Genomic DNA, 15,444 nt, shown 5'->3' on the forward strand with positions numbered 1-15,444 from the left:
ATTGGGGATACAGTGATGAAGAAGATGGAGAAGGCCCCTGTCCTCATGGAGTTTACATTCTGGGATGACAGGAGGGTGGTATATACAGACAAAAGACAAGTACACAAAGGAATAAATGATATGAAATATTGACAAACTTCATAAAGGAAAAAAATAGGCAATAGGAAGACAGTGAACCAGGAAGGAAGATTTTGACTGCAGGTAATAGAAATGTGGACTCAACTGACTTGAACAATAAAGAGATATATCTTTATATATCAAATAACAAGTCCTGGGGCTGGTTAATTTAGTGGCTCACAAGGCCATCAGTGATGCAGACTCTTTCCATCTTTCAGCTTTCCCATCTTCAGATGTTGACTTTTGTCCTCATGCTTGCCCCCACAAGGTCACAAGATGACTGTAGAAGGTCCAAGTTTAATGTTCTCACACAGCAATAACCAAAGGCCAGGAGGCAGGGAAAGGGCATGTCATGTTTTTGGGCCCCTTTATGAGTGAGGTAAAGTTTCCTAGAAGCACCCCATCAGACATCCCTCTATGTGTTATTGGGCAGAATTGTATCATCTGCCATAAACCAGTCATTGGCAAAGGAATGGCATTGCCGTGTTGGAATCTGATGAGCCAAGAGTCAACCTCTGGGACTGGGGAGGTTGATTCCTCAATCACATGACTGCCTAACACACTAACAAATCAAAATTGGGGTTCTAGTTAGCAAGGAACAGGATGCAAGGGAGAATGGATGTTGGAATTACAACCAATAGTGTCTGACACAAGGGGTCTGTTTTGGTAAGCTGGTCAAGGAGGCCTCCATGAGGAGATGACATTTAAGGCAAGATGTAAAGAAGTTAGACATGAAAGGTGGGGTGGGGTGAGGTGGGAGGAGAGCATTCAAGCAGAGGGAACAGCACGTGCATGGCCAGCAGGACGCGAGGCATGACTTATAGATTTGGCTGGTAAAGAGATGAGGAGCCCTTTTTAGATTCAGACAGTTTGTTACATAACGCAGACAGCGAAAGAAGAGTAGCCAAAGGTGGCAGCTCCTAGTGACCCCTGTGTAGGGTGACACTGAAACTAATGGGGCCAAATGACTGCAACACACACCCTGTTCCTAAGGAGCCAGTGCCCTGCTGCAGCTAAGCTGTATTATAGTTAGTTGCTGTATCCTTGGTTTGTTGCTATATCCTTGAGGGTGGGGGCAGGGACAGAAAGCTTCAGACCTCATCAGAACCCGGAGCCTATGAGAAGCTGTCTCATGACAACTTTCCTGGTAGACAGGGAAGCGAGAGAGAGAGGCCCTTGTAGTAGCTCCTCACAAGTCCCCCTTTTGTTCCAGGAGGATCACAAAGTGTTCTGCAAGACAGATTCAGCCAAGGTTCCGGGCTTGCCGATATGGACAACGCTGAGATGTGTAAGGTCGCCATGGTGCCATGGTGGCACCGTTTCCCGACAGTGCAAAGACCTCGAGGTGGGCCGGACCTTTATCTACTGAAGGAACTGAATGTGACCAAGCATACAGAGTGAATAGGATGGGAGAGTTACCCAAGATGACAGTGGTGAAATAGGCAAGTGCCAGATGTGGGCTTTGCTAAAGATTTTTAAGTGCAATGAGAAATCCCTGAAAGTCTCTAAGCAGGAGAAAACTCGACTGATCTTGACAGAAAATCCCCAAGGGAAGAGCCCCAGCAGGCGCTTTCCTTGCACATTGGTTCTTAAACCTTTTGATCTTGGGTCCCTTTTATGTTCTTCAAAGTTACTAAGCACCCTAAAGAGCTTTTAAAATATGGAATACATGTCAAAATTAGAATAAAACAACCTAAAAGTATTTACCTACTCATTTTAAAATAACAATAATAAACTTGTTGTATGTTAATATATTTTTGCAGAAAACTATATTTTCCCAAATAGAAATATTTAGTGATAAGAGTGGCATTGTTTTACATTTTTGCAAGTCTCCAGTCCTTCATTCATTCTCGAGTTGTCCTATCAAAGGTCTTGTAGCCTCTGGAAAACTGTACTGATACTCAGGAGAGAATGAGAGTGAAAAAGGTAAATAATGACTTAGTATTATCATGAAAATAACTTTGACTTCAAGTATCCCCTGAAAGGGTCTCTAGGACCCCCAGGGTTACCTGGGCCACACCTGGAAAGCCACTACCTTAGAGTGAAACTCACCACTGGACACTCATATGAAGCTTCCAACCAACTTCTCAGTGCTTGTATTAGTTGAGATATTAGAGCAAAGTCTAATTTGCTGTACCAAGGAGAGCCCAAAATACAATGGACTAAAGAAGACAGAATTTAATTTCTCTGTATTCCACAAATCATTCACAGACCTAGTTTCCTTTCATTGGTTTGTCATTCCCTAAAATTTTTTCCTTGTTTAATCATGGGCCATCTGCATTCCAGCTTGCAGGAGGGGAAAACAGGAAAATCAGGGCAGCAATCTTGCCATAAGCAAATGAGGCAGAAGCAGCACATATAAATTCCACTTCATTTTATTGGTGAAAACTTGGTTGCATGACCTCATCTGGTCCCAGAAGAGGCTAGAAAATGTATTCTTTAGCTGCGCTGCCAAGTACCCAGGAAGAAAGGATTTGGGGGCTAACCAGCAGTCTGCCGTACCTCACTTTCAAATATGAACAGACAAGTGATGTTAAGTCCGTTTGAAAAAAGCCATAACATGAAAGAAAAACAAAACAAACAAAAACAACTAAGCAAAACAAAACACAAACAAAAAAGTTGGCAGAACCAGAGACAAGGCAAAGAGCATGGAAAATCTAAACCAAGGAACCAACCAATCCTATAATTGATATCCTCAGATAAAGAGAAAGACCCTACCATTCATGAAACTAAAACAAGATGTTATTAAGAAAAATAGGTGGAAATAAAAGATGTTTTCACCTAAAATCAAGAACAGGGCAAAGATGCCCACTCCCATCACTTCTGTTCAACACTAGGAGATCTTTGCCAGGACAACAGCTACAACGGGCAGACACACACATACACACACATACACAGGTATACAGAGCAGAAAAGATGGAGTAAAACTGCTTTTATTTATTGTGTCTGTAGAAAATCCTAAAAAATTTTAAAAGAAGCTGTTATGACCAGTAAGTGTGTTTAGCAAGGATGCAAAACATAAGCTCCATATACAAAAATCAGCAACAAACTGAAAGATGGAATTTGAAAGTAAAAATACCTTTTACAAAAGCATCAAAAACATGAAATACTCAGCAATAAATTCAATACCACCTGTATGATTACACTTACAAATATTGCTAACAAAATTTAAAGAGGACCAAAAAAAAAAAAAAAAAAAAAAAAAAAGGAGAGATATACCATACTCATTAAAGAGTAAATTCAATGTTCTTAAAATGTCAGTTCTCCTCACATTAATCTATAAATTCAAAGCAATCCCAAGCAAGATTCCAGCAAGCTTTTTTGGGGGGCAAAAACTGACAAGCTAATTCTAAAGTTTATATGGAATTGCAAAGGACCTAGAATTGGCAAAAAGACAATTTTGAAGAAGATAACAAGGTGGGAAGTTTTAGTGTATGTGAAGGATGTGGTGTCCACACAGTGACAGTAATCTAGAAAGTGGTATTGATTCTCAGTGGAACAGATAGATAATCCAGAAATAAAGCCACACATCTGTGGTCAGTTTTGTTTGTTTGTTTGTTACAAAGATGACAATGTTATTTAATGGCAAATGGATGATCTTTTCAAAAAGTGGCATAGGAGTAAGTGGCTATCCATGTGGAAAAACAAAAGTACTTGACCCTTATCCTACTCCATACACAAAAGTTAGTCTGAAATGGATCATGGACCCAAACATAAAGTCTAAAACTATAAAACTTCTAGAAGAAAAGAGAAAAGCAGGAGAGAATCTTCATGACCATGGTAAGGATTTCTTACATAGGACACAAAAAGCACAAATCATAGAAGAAAAAACATTGACAAATTAGACTCCATTAAAATTCAAACTCTGCTCTTTGAAACACTGTTAAGAAAAAAAATTTAAGCTACAAACTGGGAAAAAATACCTGCAATGTACTTATATGACAAAGGACTTGTATCCAGTGCATGTAAAGAACTCTTACAACTGAATAACAAACATAAAAACCCAATTAAATTTTTTTTTTAAATAGACAAAACATTTGAGCCGACTCTTCATCAAAGAATGACTAACAAACCCATGTGAAATGCTCAACAGCGTTAGTCATCAAGGAAATGTGAATTAAAACCATAATGATTTCTTGTAATAATATATAATGGGAAAAAAATCTGAAAAGAAAAAAAATATACGTATGTATATGCATAACTGAATCACTTTGCTGTACACCTGAAACTAGCATTATAAACCAACTACATTTCAATAAAAAATGTTTAAAAAACCCCCAAAACATAATGAGTTACTACTATACATCCTCTAAAATGATTAAAATGAAAAGCCTAAAAATATCAACTTTTGTAAGAATGTAGCATAACTGGGACGTTGCTGGTGGGACTCTAAAATAGCACAACCACTTTGGAAAGCTGTTTGGCATTTACTTATAAAATTAAACATATATTTACTATACAATTCAGCAACTTCATTCTATTTATCCCAGAGAAATGACAACCTATGTTCATACAAAGACTTATATACAAATGTTCACAGCAACTTCTTCCTAATAACGCCAAACTGGAAGCAATCCCAATGTCTGTTGTGAGGTGAACAGACAGAAGTCTGTGTGGTGTGCTGTGGAATACCACTGAGCAATGAGAAGAAATTGTGACACAGCAATGGTATGAAAGAATCTCAAAACCATTATTCTGCGTGAAAGAAGCCAAGTGCAAAAGAATGAAAATTGTACGATTCCATTTATATGAAACTCCAGAAAAGAGAGGTCTAATCTGTAGTGTCAAAAAAGCAGATTGCTGAGTACTTGTGATCAGGATAAGGGGGTGACTACTTGCAAAGGTGGCTCAAGGGAACTTTCTGGGGTGATAAGAATTTTCTGTATTTTGATTGTGGTGGTGGTTACATGGGTGTATTAATTTGTCAAATTTTAACCTACTTAAATAGGTTCACTTTATTTTTTTAAATTTATTTTTGTTTATTGAGGTTTTAATTTTGTTTGTCTTTTGCAGGGGGAGGTAATTAGGTTTTATTTATTTATTTAAAAATAGTTTTAAAATTTATTTATTGTTTTCAGGGGAAGCAATTAGGTTTATTTATTTACTTATTTATTTTAATAGAGGTATTGGGGATTGAACCCAGGATGCTAAGCACACACTCTACCACTGAGCTATACCCTCCTCCTTAAGTTCGTTTTATTGCATGTAAACTACACCTCAATCAAGTTAATTTGAAAAAAAAAGAAAAAAGGAAGTAGAGAATAAATAAGCTCTTAAGGGCAGAGGTTTTTGTCTTTCTTCACTGTTATATCCGTATCACCTGTATGTAGTAGTTACTCTGTAAGTATTTGTTGAGCGAATTACTGAAAACATTAAAAAGCTCTAGGAGATTAAAATTTTGAGATAAAATTTAAAATAAAAAATTCAATAGAAGGACTGGGAGATAAAATTACCCCCAGGAAAAAAAAAATAAAAGAGATGGATAATAGGAGAGAAAAGATGAGAGAATCAATTCAGGTCTGACATCCACTAATAGGATTTGCATAAAATAAGAACAGAGTAAACAGAGGAGGAAGATATGATTACACACACTCAAGAAACTAAAAATAGACTTACCATAAGATCCAGCAATCCCACTCTTGGGCATATATCCAGAAGTTTAATTTAAAAAGATACAAGCACACCAATGCTCATAGCAGCACTATTTACAATAGCCAAGACATGGAAACAACCTAAATGTCCATCGGCAGATGACTGGATAAAGAAGTTGTGGTATATTTATACAATGGAATATTACTCAGCCATAAAAAAGAATAAAATAATGCCATTTGTAGCAACATAAGTGGACCTGGAGATTGTCATTCCAAGTGAAGTAAGCCAGAAAGAGAAAGAAAAATACCATATGATATCACTCATATATGGGATCTAAAACAAAGACACAAATGAACTTATTTACAAAATAGAAACAGACTCACAGACATAGAAAACAAACTTATGGTTACCACTGGGGGAAGGGGGTGGGAAGGGATAAATTGGGAGTTCTAGATTTGCAGACAGTAACTACTGTGTATAAATTAAACAACAAGGTTCTACTGTATAGTACAGGGAACTGTATTCAATATCTTCTAGTAACCTATAGTGAAAAAGAATATGAAAATGAATATATGTATGTATATGTATGACTGAACTATTATGCTGTACACCAGAAATTGACACAGCATTGTAAACTCACTATACTTCAATGAAATTTTTAAAAAATAGATAATACAGTGAACTGAAGGACTTGAGTTTCAGATTAAAAGATCACACAACACAAGTAGAGCACAACAAATAAAAAAGACTGACACCTAGACTCATCAACAGGAACTTTCAGAACAATGGGGACAAAAAGATTCGAAATGGTCCCAGAGAGAAACAAACTCGAATGGGTGGTCTGGACGTCTTGCCAGCCCCAGCGGGACTTAGAGCACAAAGGAGCAATGACTTCCGATTCTAAGGGAAACTGGTTTGCTACCTAGTGTTCTACACCCAGCCGACTGATCCTGTCGGAAATCAAGGCGTTTCCCTCCCGTGCACCACTGCTCAGGAAGCTACTTAAGGATGAGCTGCAGCAAAAGGAGACTTCTTTTTTTTTTTTTTTTTTTAAGAATTCAGGAAATAGGAGATCCAACCACAAGAGAGGCAAAAGGGATCTCTGGAATCCTGTTCAAGGAAGCTGACAGGAGCCCAGGAAGCACCCAGACCAGATGGGAGCAGTGATCTAGGGAGAATGTTGTGGAGAAAAAAAATTTTTTGTTTGAAAAATACTGAGAGGAGATTTTAATCTCTGTCGGAGAGTGTGGGGATTAATTAGCACCAAGTACATGGCTTTGGGTGTAAGTGGAGGCATCACCATCGCGAGAGGAGAAAGGAAGGAAGGATGGGGCTGTGCAGGGCCGTTAGGGTGTTGTGGGAAAGGCAGAGTCACGTCAGGCGGTTTCTCAGTTAAGTACGTGTAAGGTCATCGGTTGAGAGGAAGGCAGAGGGGGAGGCATGAGATGTCTTGTGGAGTGGAAGCAAGACTACCAGAGAAACACAGCAGGACTGCTGGGCGGAGTCTGTGAGTGTCAGTACCTGGTGACCCTGGTCAGCCTTGGGATTCTCTCCAGCCATGGCCGGCTACTCAGGCCAGGCTTGGAGAATGCGGATGGTTGACTGCATCCAGGGTTGGGGTTTTGCCAGGTGGGTTATGACAACAGAAAGAGGAGAAGGGTGGAGGGATCGCAAGGGGTAGACCTTAGAATCTAGGCTAGGTGAGAAGGGGAGAGTCAGGAAGGGCTGAGGGCTGGTGAGAAAGTGGTACCCCACAAGGAGGTCTCCGTGAGCTTGCAGAGGTGTGGCCGCAGGAGGACCTGAGCAAGCAAGTTGGAAGGACAGGAGGTGGGACTCAGGGGTGGTATTTGGAGTTAGAGATTTCAGAGGAGGTGTAGTTTCCGGGGAGGATGAGGTCGAGGGAGTGGGGGGGGGGTCAAGAAACAGGTGTAACGAGCTGGGGAGAAGGTACATGGATCACGAGAGCTTCAAAGGACCTGAGATTTTTAAAGAAGGGAAGAAGAAGGAAAAAGAGATGGGAAGCAAGGAAGACTCTTAGCCCTTCTCTAAGCCCCAAGGTGCTCAGGGTGCGAGAGAAGGAAAGCCTTCAATTGAACAGGTTTCAGGAGAGGCTGCCAGGTGGGGTGGGTGTTCCGATAGAGGGGAAGATAGGAGGGAGCCTGCCAGTCACAGGCTGGGGACACCAGTGGACCCTGTGCAAAGGCTGGGAGGGCTGGGGTTTGGGGCAGGTTGGAGGTGGGCAGAGGGATGAGAGTCAGAGTGACACGGGGTGACTTCTGGTGGGGATGGGGGTGAAGTGGGCAGTCAGGCACGGGGAGACCGGTCTGGGGGTCTTTGGGAAGGGGGCGGGCCCGGGTCTCTTCCTGTCCTGATGCTTTTGGCAGCTGGGCATTCCTCAGCAACAGCTCTCCAATCTCACTGATGGGGATGCCCAGACCCTGTCTCCTGCTCCTCCTCTCCCACTCACCTGTCTTCTCTGCTGCAGTGAATTCTGAAGTGCCGTGCCTTCCCCACGGATCGGAGCTGCCTTAGCCCTGGATCACTTCTGTTTGGGTTTGTTTGGCCCCCTCGCCCTGAAACCTCTGGAGGCCACGCTGATTCACCTCTGAGCCCCCTGTGCCCAGACCATGCTGGGCTTGAGGCGATGCTCCCCAGGCCCGGGCTTGATTGAACTGAACTCAATCAGGAGGGAAGAGGGGAGGGAGGCTGGTTGATGAGCGCCCTCTGTGTCCAGGCACATGCTAGATCATTTTAAATCTCGTCTGTGGTTTCCCTAGCAGAGAATTGGCACTCAGCAAATGTTAGGGGTTATTATTTACATCTAACACCTCACTGGATAGATATTATTACCTATCCTAGTCTTTGTATTCACTTAAGTATTTCTCGAGTGCCCGCTAGGTATCAGGCGCTATGTTAGACCCCGGGAATAATACTAAGTGTATATGAACGTGCTGGCCCAGCTTAGTTTAACCCCAGATCCCCAGATCCATTCTCTGTCCTGCCCTGTAGGTGGGGAGGCCAGTCCTTTGGCCCGCATCAACCCCGCTCACTTGCCAGCGACTTCGAGCCACATTAGGCCAATGAGAGGCACTGGTAGAAGATGGAGTGGGAAAGAAATGGAAGTATTTCTTCCTTGCTTCTCCCTTGCTTTAGGCTGTGTTTCTGGTTGTGGCAAAACTGCAGCCTCTTTAAGTCCAACCCTTCCTTGTGGTCCTAGCTCTCAAGGGACTTTGGTAACAATATTGTCCTTCCCTCTCCCCACCCAGCATCCAACACACCCAGAGTGGGGACACACTGTCCTGAGCATCCCAGGGCCCTGGGCCTATGTTAAGTCCACAGAGGCCTCCCTGGCAGTGGCCTAGGGCCTAGTGTCCCTTTCTCCAACACAGCACAACTGTGTGCCCAGCACGTGCCGGTGCCAGTGCTCAGGATAAGTGACAACGTGTGATCTGACCTTCAGAGTCTAATGCCTGATGCACAGAGTGCAGAATTTGTTGGAAGGAGGAAGGAAAAGGGAAGAAGAAGAGGGGAGAGTGGGTTGGACTTGGGTCCAAGTCAGTCCTGTGAATCCATTCTCTCCAGGTCACCCAGCCTCAGGTCATAAGCAAACATGTCACAGATCATATAAAGGGGGCAACTCTGTTGTAGGGAAAAGACCTTGATCTTGAGAATCAGGAGGCTTTAGGTCTCAGCTCTGTCACTCCTGCCAATTCTGTGGCCTCGAACAATCCATCTGCTTCAGTTTCCTCCTCTGCTAAATGGATGTGGGGGAACCTCTCATGTTTGAAAGCCACACAGAAAAGCACCTCAGGACTTGTGCAAATGTGAGTGGCTGTCATAATCACACCCAACCCCCGTCCCCCGGGAGGATGCCCTCACACAGGACCCTTTCTTGCTCCCTCAGAAATGCAGTCACGGCCAGGAGTGATGACAATATTTCACTCTAATTGGATACCACACACAAATAACTCTTTACATAAAACGGAGAGGAAAAATCATGAAAATTACACCACCCCAGTATTGTTGAATACACAAAAATCTTCAGCTTTTAAAAGACCATGTGGGAAAAAAACCCCCACACACATGGGGTCTGGGAAGTGTTGAGGAAGCCCTGAGGAGGGCTCTGACTCACTGGGCCCTCTGAGGTGGGGTGGAGGGGCAGGGAGGAGATGGGGAGGGGCTGGAGCCCGGAGGACTGGGGGCTAGGTATAGACCCTCAAAGACAGTTGGATGTGCTGTTCTGGGACGTGCTTCATTTCCATTGAAGGGACCTGGCACCAGCCATGCAGAGTGGACTGCTGAGTGGTGCTCTCCAGGGAGAGGGAGACTTCTGTAGGTGGGGAAGGGAGAGCCTCAGAGGTCTCCAGGCCTCCCCCAAACACCTCCCCTTTGACCCGGGCTCTGGCTTTCTCCTCTGTCACTCAGGCTGGTGGGGGTGTAGGGTTCCAGGTTCTGTGGAAATGGTTAGATTGTGCGTAAATCAAAAGTAAATCTGCAGTCACCTCCCCAACCCAGAGTGGGAGAAACTTCAGGGGGCATTTTCAGGCAGTTCACTCTACCCATCTGATCCTCAGCTTCCCCATCTTTAAGATGTGAGGATCTGATCATCTAGATGATTCCTGAGGCCCTCTGCTACAGTTAAAGGAAGGATTCCATCACCAAGGGGATCATGCCATCCCTGGTTCCCGGCACTGCCTTATCCCCTCTACCCTCAGCCTTCACTGGTTTCTGCAGGTGCTCACTGCAGAGCTTCCTGCCCCTTCTTCCCCCTCCCCAGCCCCAATTCAAGAACAGTCCTCAGTGGGAAGTGGGGATGTTGTAAGATGTCCCTGGGAGCCTGAGGACCTGCGTGGAGACCCACGCTCCTGGCACCACCTGGGCCTCTCTCTCAACCTGCATCTCATTCCCAAGCACAGCCTGGTTCCCAGCTGTCAGCCAGGTGTCTCTGCCTGCACCCGAGCACAGCCAGGCTGAACCCTCCACACCCACTCTAGGCTGCTCTTGCTCTTGGGCTGTCCCTCCTGGTGCTTGGGTGGGGGGACTTTCTCTGGGAGTCCCCTTCAGGCCTGGGGAGAGGATACTGGTGGCAGAAGTGCCTCCCAAATGCTTGTGGCTGGAGTGGGCCCTGGCATCAGTGGGAGCAGGAGCAGGGCAGGACGGTGCAGGCCCTGGAGTGAGGGAGGGGGTGCTCTTGCCATTTTTTGCCGCCCTTTGTCCAGGGGAGGAGCCTCGACACCAGAGGCTGCCCACAGCCTGGTCCTGTGGGTGTGTGCCCGGCCAGCCTGGTGGGGGGGGGGCTCTTAATTACAGAGGCAGCTCCAGCTACACTTCACTGCAAGGCACGTGGGCGGGGATGGAATGTTAAAGGGAAAACAGGGAGACAAGAAAACAGAGATAGAATGGGCCAGAAATAGCACGGGCCAGGGCAAGATACCAGGGGCCCGTGGTGGGGGAGGGGGAGGAGGGTCAGGACCTCTCCAGAGAATGTCTATTCCCGGGTCACCCCACCCCTTACCTGCACCCAGCCCCCAAGGGTTCCATCTCAGAGCTTCAGGAGCCCATCAGGGTGGGCCCCAAGCATCACGATTCTTGTATTCTGGAGCTGGGTCTCCGAGCAACCCCTGCCCTGCCCTGCCCTGAGTGGCTTGAGGGGATGGCGAGGCTCTGTCACTTGAGTCATCTCGCTTCCTGCTCCTGGCCTGGGTGACTCCACCCACAGGCTGACACAGCTGGGCCCCCACCACCCCGCTGCCCTCCAGCCTGCCTGCCCCTCCCTCCCTCAGCAAGCCAGGAGAGGTGCCTGTCCTGACAGGCGCCCTTCTCACGGAGAGGCCACCCCTCCCCTGCCTGTACGCCAGCCTGTGTGAACCCATGCATGCGCATGTGCACACACGTGCACACACACACGCACGCACGCACGCACGCACGGCAGGAATTTCTACCCCACCTGTTGAGAGCCCTTGTGAAGGAGGAGGAGTATTCTAAATCAGGGCCCCCTTCTTTGTGTATGTGGGGAAACTGAGCCTGGAGCCAGGAGAGGAACTTCCCTAAGGTCGCACAAGCACACTCCTGGCAGTGGGGGTGGGGAGGCAGATGAGAACCAACTTTGTGAGAAGTCAGCTGGAGGTGTGACTTCAGGCAAACCTCCAGATTAGAGAGCCAGGGCTGGGGGAGGGGCTGGCCAGCCCTCCTCCTGGGGTCTAAATCTGTAAGCTCCCCTCACTTCCTCTAAGCCAGGAGGGCACTACACAGACCCACAGCGATCAATTGTGCAAAGAGACTTCCCCCACCTCCTCCCGCCCTCTGGCCTTTCTCCCTGTCCCAGACTCCACCTCGGTGGGAACTGGGGCCAGGCTTTGGAGGCCCCCAGCCTTGTACTTTAATCCCAGATTCCCTAGTCCTGTCCCGCGCACCCCAGGGAATTTGAGAGTTGAGATCTCTGCATATTTCATCAGCACTTCAGCCTCCAGTTGAAGAAGCAGCCAACGTACAGCTCATGGATAATTTATGGCCCTAGCGGAGAACCTGGAAGTCGTGGGGGGAGGGGCAGGGAGCGTGGGGGCCAGTGAAGCCTGGAGCTGGCTGTTGATGAGGGGTGAGGAGCCAGCTCCTTCCAGAGGGTGTGTTGGGGCAGGGGAGGAGTTCCAAGGCTAGGGACATTTCCATTTTTGAGGATACCAAGGTATTACCAAAATCAAAAAAGGGTTTTCAAAATAATTGCACTAAAGGTTAAAGTTACATGACAAGCATTTTCTGACTTCAATCCTTGTGCCGGTGTCTCTGTAACTGTGTGCATAACCTCACGTGGAGATAACAAATTTTAATGGGATGTCCTTCATGACTGTGAAGCCTCCATAAAGCTCCCTGCTTCCCACACCACCTGGGGCCTGGGAATGAGGCTAGACTCCCAACTTAGATTGACTAAACCTTGCTCCTTCCTAGCTTCCTCCTCCAAGAAGGCCACCAGGATTTAGCCAGATGGTCAAGAGAAAAGGAAGGAATCCGGAATGGCCACCACTTACTCTGCTCCAGGCATACAACATTACACTCTTCTTATCAAAAGAAAGGTGGAAAAGGTGACCCAAAATAGAAAATGTCAAGTTCTCTTTGGCCTCTTCTTTGCCAAGTGACCTACCTGAGTGAGTTCCTCCGCAGATTTAGAGGATCAAATATGTGGGGTGGGGGGTAAACAGGCAGCCATGTCCTCCTCTTACCTCAGTTTCTCCATTTGAGTCATGGGTGTGAGAGGTGCCCCCACCCCAAAGGCTGTTTGGGGGTCAGAAGAGATGCTATCCAGGCACCCCGGCACCAGCTGGGACAGAGGCACGTGGTGATTATGGGATGATGTGTCCACAGGTTGGGCCTGGCATTTGGGCTGGGGCTAGCTGTGGTGCCCTCAGCATACTCGCATCGGATCCCCAAGTCATCTGGGAATTTGATCATGGGAAGAAGCCAGACAGGGCTGCACCAGCCTAGTTTAGAGTGAGCCCTGGCATTGGGCCCCAATCTAGTCTCCCTGGGCCTCAGTTTCCCCATCCATGAAATTGGGGCCATCTGCTGGAGCTGTCCTTGGAGAGAAGTTGGAAAAGAAGGCCTGGATGGAGGCCCCTGAGTGGGGAAGCTGTGTGAGCCTTGGGCCCTGCAGCTGCCAGAACACGACCCCCTCAAGTAAGGTTATGAGGTTGGCCCCAGTGCCAACTGGACACAGCCTTCTGACACAGGAAGGGGTTACTCTTTGTCCCCAGGGGAACCCTACTCTCCCAGAGATGGGGAACACTAGGGTGAGACTTCAAGAACTATTTCTCAAATCTCAGGAGGAATTTCTTCCATTGGAATTTTGGGTGATCCCATAGGACTCTCCCTTTGGCCATCACTCCTCAGGATCAAGAAGAGGCTGGTCTAAATGACCCCAGCAAGTCTGTCCCCAGGCCCTCTAATATCTGGTCCAGCCCCAGGGAGCTGACAATGGGAGGTGGGACCAGGCTGTGGAATCAGACCTGAGAGTGAGTCTTGACTGCTTGCTCTTCCTTTCCTTTCTCTTTTTCTCCTTTCCTCGCTCCTCCTCCCTCCTTCCTTCTATCCCTTCTGGAACTCTCTGCCTCCCTTGGTGAGCTGTTGCAATGTGGGGGCTTTGTCTCCACATCTAGCCCTCACCTTCCTCCCCTAAGGCCCCACCTGACATCCTAAAGGGACAAAGCCAACTCCAGAGACTGGAGAGAGACCAGGGAGTTCTGTGCTTTCTCTCCCTTCTCTGAGCAGCACTGATTTAGAGAGAAAAGTTTCAAACCCAGCTCGGGAACCACCTTGAGGAAACTTGGACAGGTTGCTTCTCATTTATCAGCCTCACCTGTTGCAGAAGGGAATTGCTATCTAGGTTGCAAGACTGTTTTGAGGTAAAGAACCTGTGGAGTGCCTGCACATGGTAGGCATTCAATACATTGTAGCAGTGATGCTTTCCTCAGGATGCAGTCTTTCTGGGTCCAGGACACCTCTATGGCATCTGAGTCTGGGCTTTCTGTGTTAGGAAATCATCCCCAGTGCCGTTTTCGCTGTCCCTAATCTACTTATTATGCTACAGACTATGTAGGACTGCTGAGATGCTGGGTGGGGGAGTTGGGGGCGGGGTAAGGAGAGGGCCCAGTGAGGCAGATGTGGAGGAGGCAAGGGCGTCTGGGCTGGGTGGGGTTGGGACAATGGGCTGGAGGTCCCCAGAGGGCCCACGCTGGGACTCGCTGGAACTCGGTCTCACCGGTTGGGGGAGCTGACCAGGCAATGGGGAGACGCTGGCATCAGGGAGATGTGGGAGGGGCTGGTGGCTGCCGGGGATAGAGGAGCTGGGTAAGGGACGCTGGAAGGGGAGGGCCTGGCCTAACCGGCGGGATGGACGTGAATGCCTAGAGAGGGGCAGCCTCCTGTTCCTAGGGGACACCCTCTGACACACACCCTCACACTCAGATGCCATTCTCAGATGCACACTTGGACACACACATCAACACACTTCTTAAACTGCACCAGCTCTCCTGGTCTTCTCACCCTGCTCTATTTTTACATCTCACTTATCTATCATAGCCAGATAACTTATAACATTGTTTATTGCCTGTCTCCTTGCTGGAATACAAGCTCCAGGAAGGCAGGGTGCTTGGGTAGGCGCTCAAATAGATAACGTGCTGAGCGAAAGAACAGAACCTTTGGAATCACAGTCACGAATGCGCGCACCCTCCGGGACGCGTGTGCAAACATGCTCAGTCGCCCACGACGCTGCCACGGACGTTCTCAGATGCGTGCACACAGGCACACGCCCACACCCAGACCCGCACATCGCCACAAGACAGAAGCCCACAGCCCTCCTCGCTCAGGCATACAGGCGCTTTCAGACTCACACCCAGCTGTCCAGATTCCAAAGCTCCTACTCACGCAGGCACGCTCTAGCACGTCCCCGCTCCCCACCCTCCGAAGGACCAGCCCCTCCCAGAGACAGGGGGCGGGGTTTGGGGGAAGCTGACAACACAGCAGCATGAGAGTGCTGGGGTGGGGCAGGGCCAGCCTGGCACCTGAGAGCTCTCTGGAGACGCCACCACTGCAGACCCACCTATAGGAGGGAGGGAAGAGTGAGATCACCCACGCCCCCAGCCTTGACCTGCCTGTGCTCTAGACTCAGACTGTGGCTTTCCTTCACCAGAGGCCTGGGAAGCGCGTGGGGTGGGGCATGGAGCCCTGGGCACAGAGATGGGCAGG

The 15,444-nt window shown here is 47.5% G+C and overlaps 1 pseudogene; it reads right to left on the minus strand.

The window, feature by feature from the left end:
- Positions 1-11,441, minus strand: part of LOC116669178 — a 29,927-nt pseudogene extending 18,486 nt beyond the window's left edge.
- Positions 11,442-15,444: the final 4,003 nt, after the last annotated feature.

The sequence above is a fragment of the Camelus ferus genome, chromosome 16, assembly GCF_009834535.1.
Source record: "Camelus ferus isolate YT-003-E chromosome 16, BCGSAC_Cfer_1.0, whole genome shotgun sequence".
Taxonomy (NCBI): Eukaryota; Metazoa; Chordata; class Mammalia; order Artiodactyla; family Camelidae; genus Camelus; species Camelus ferus.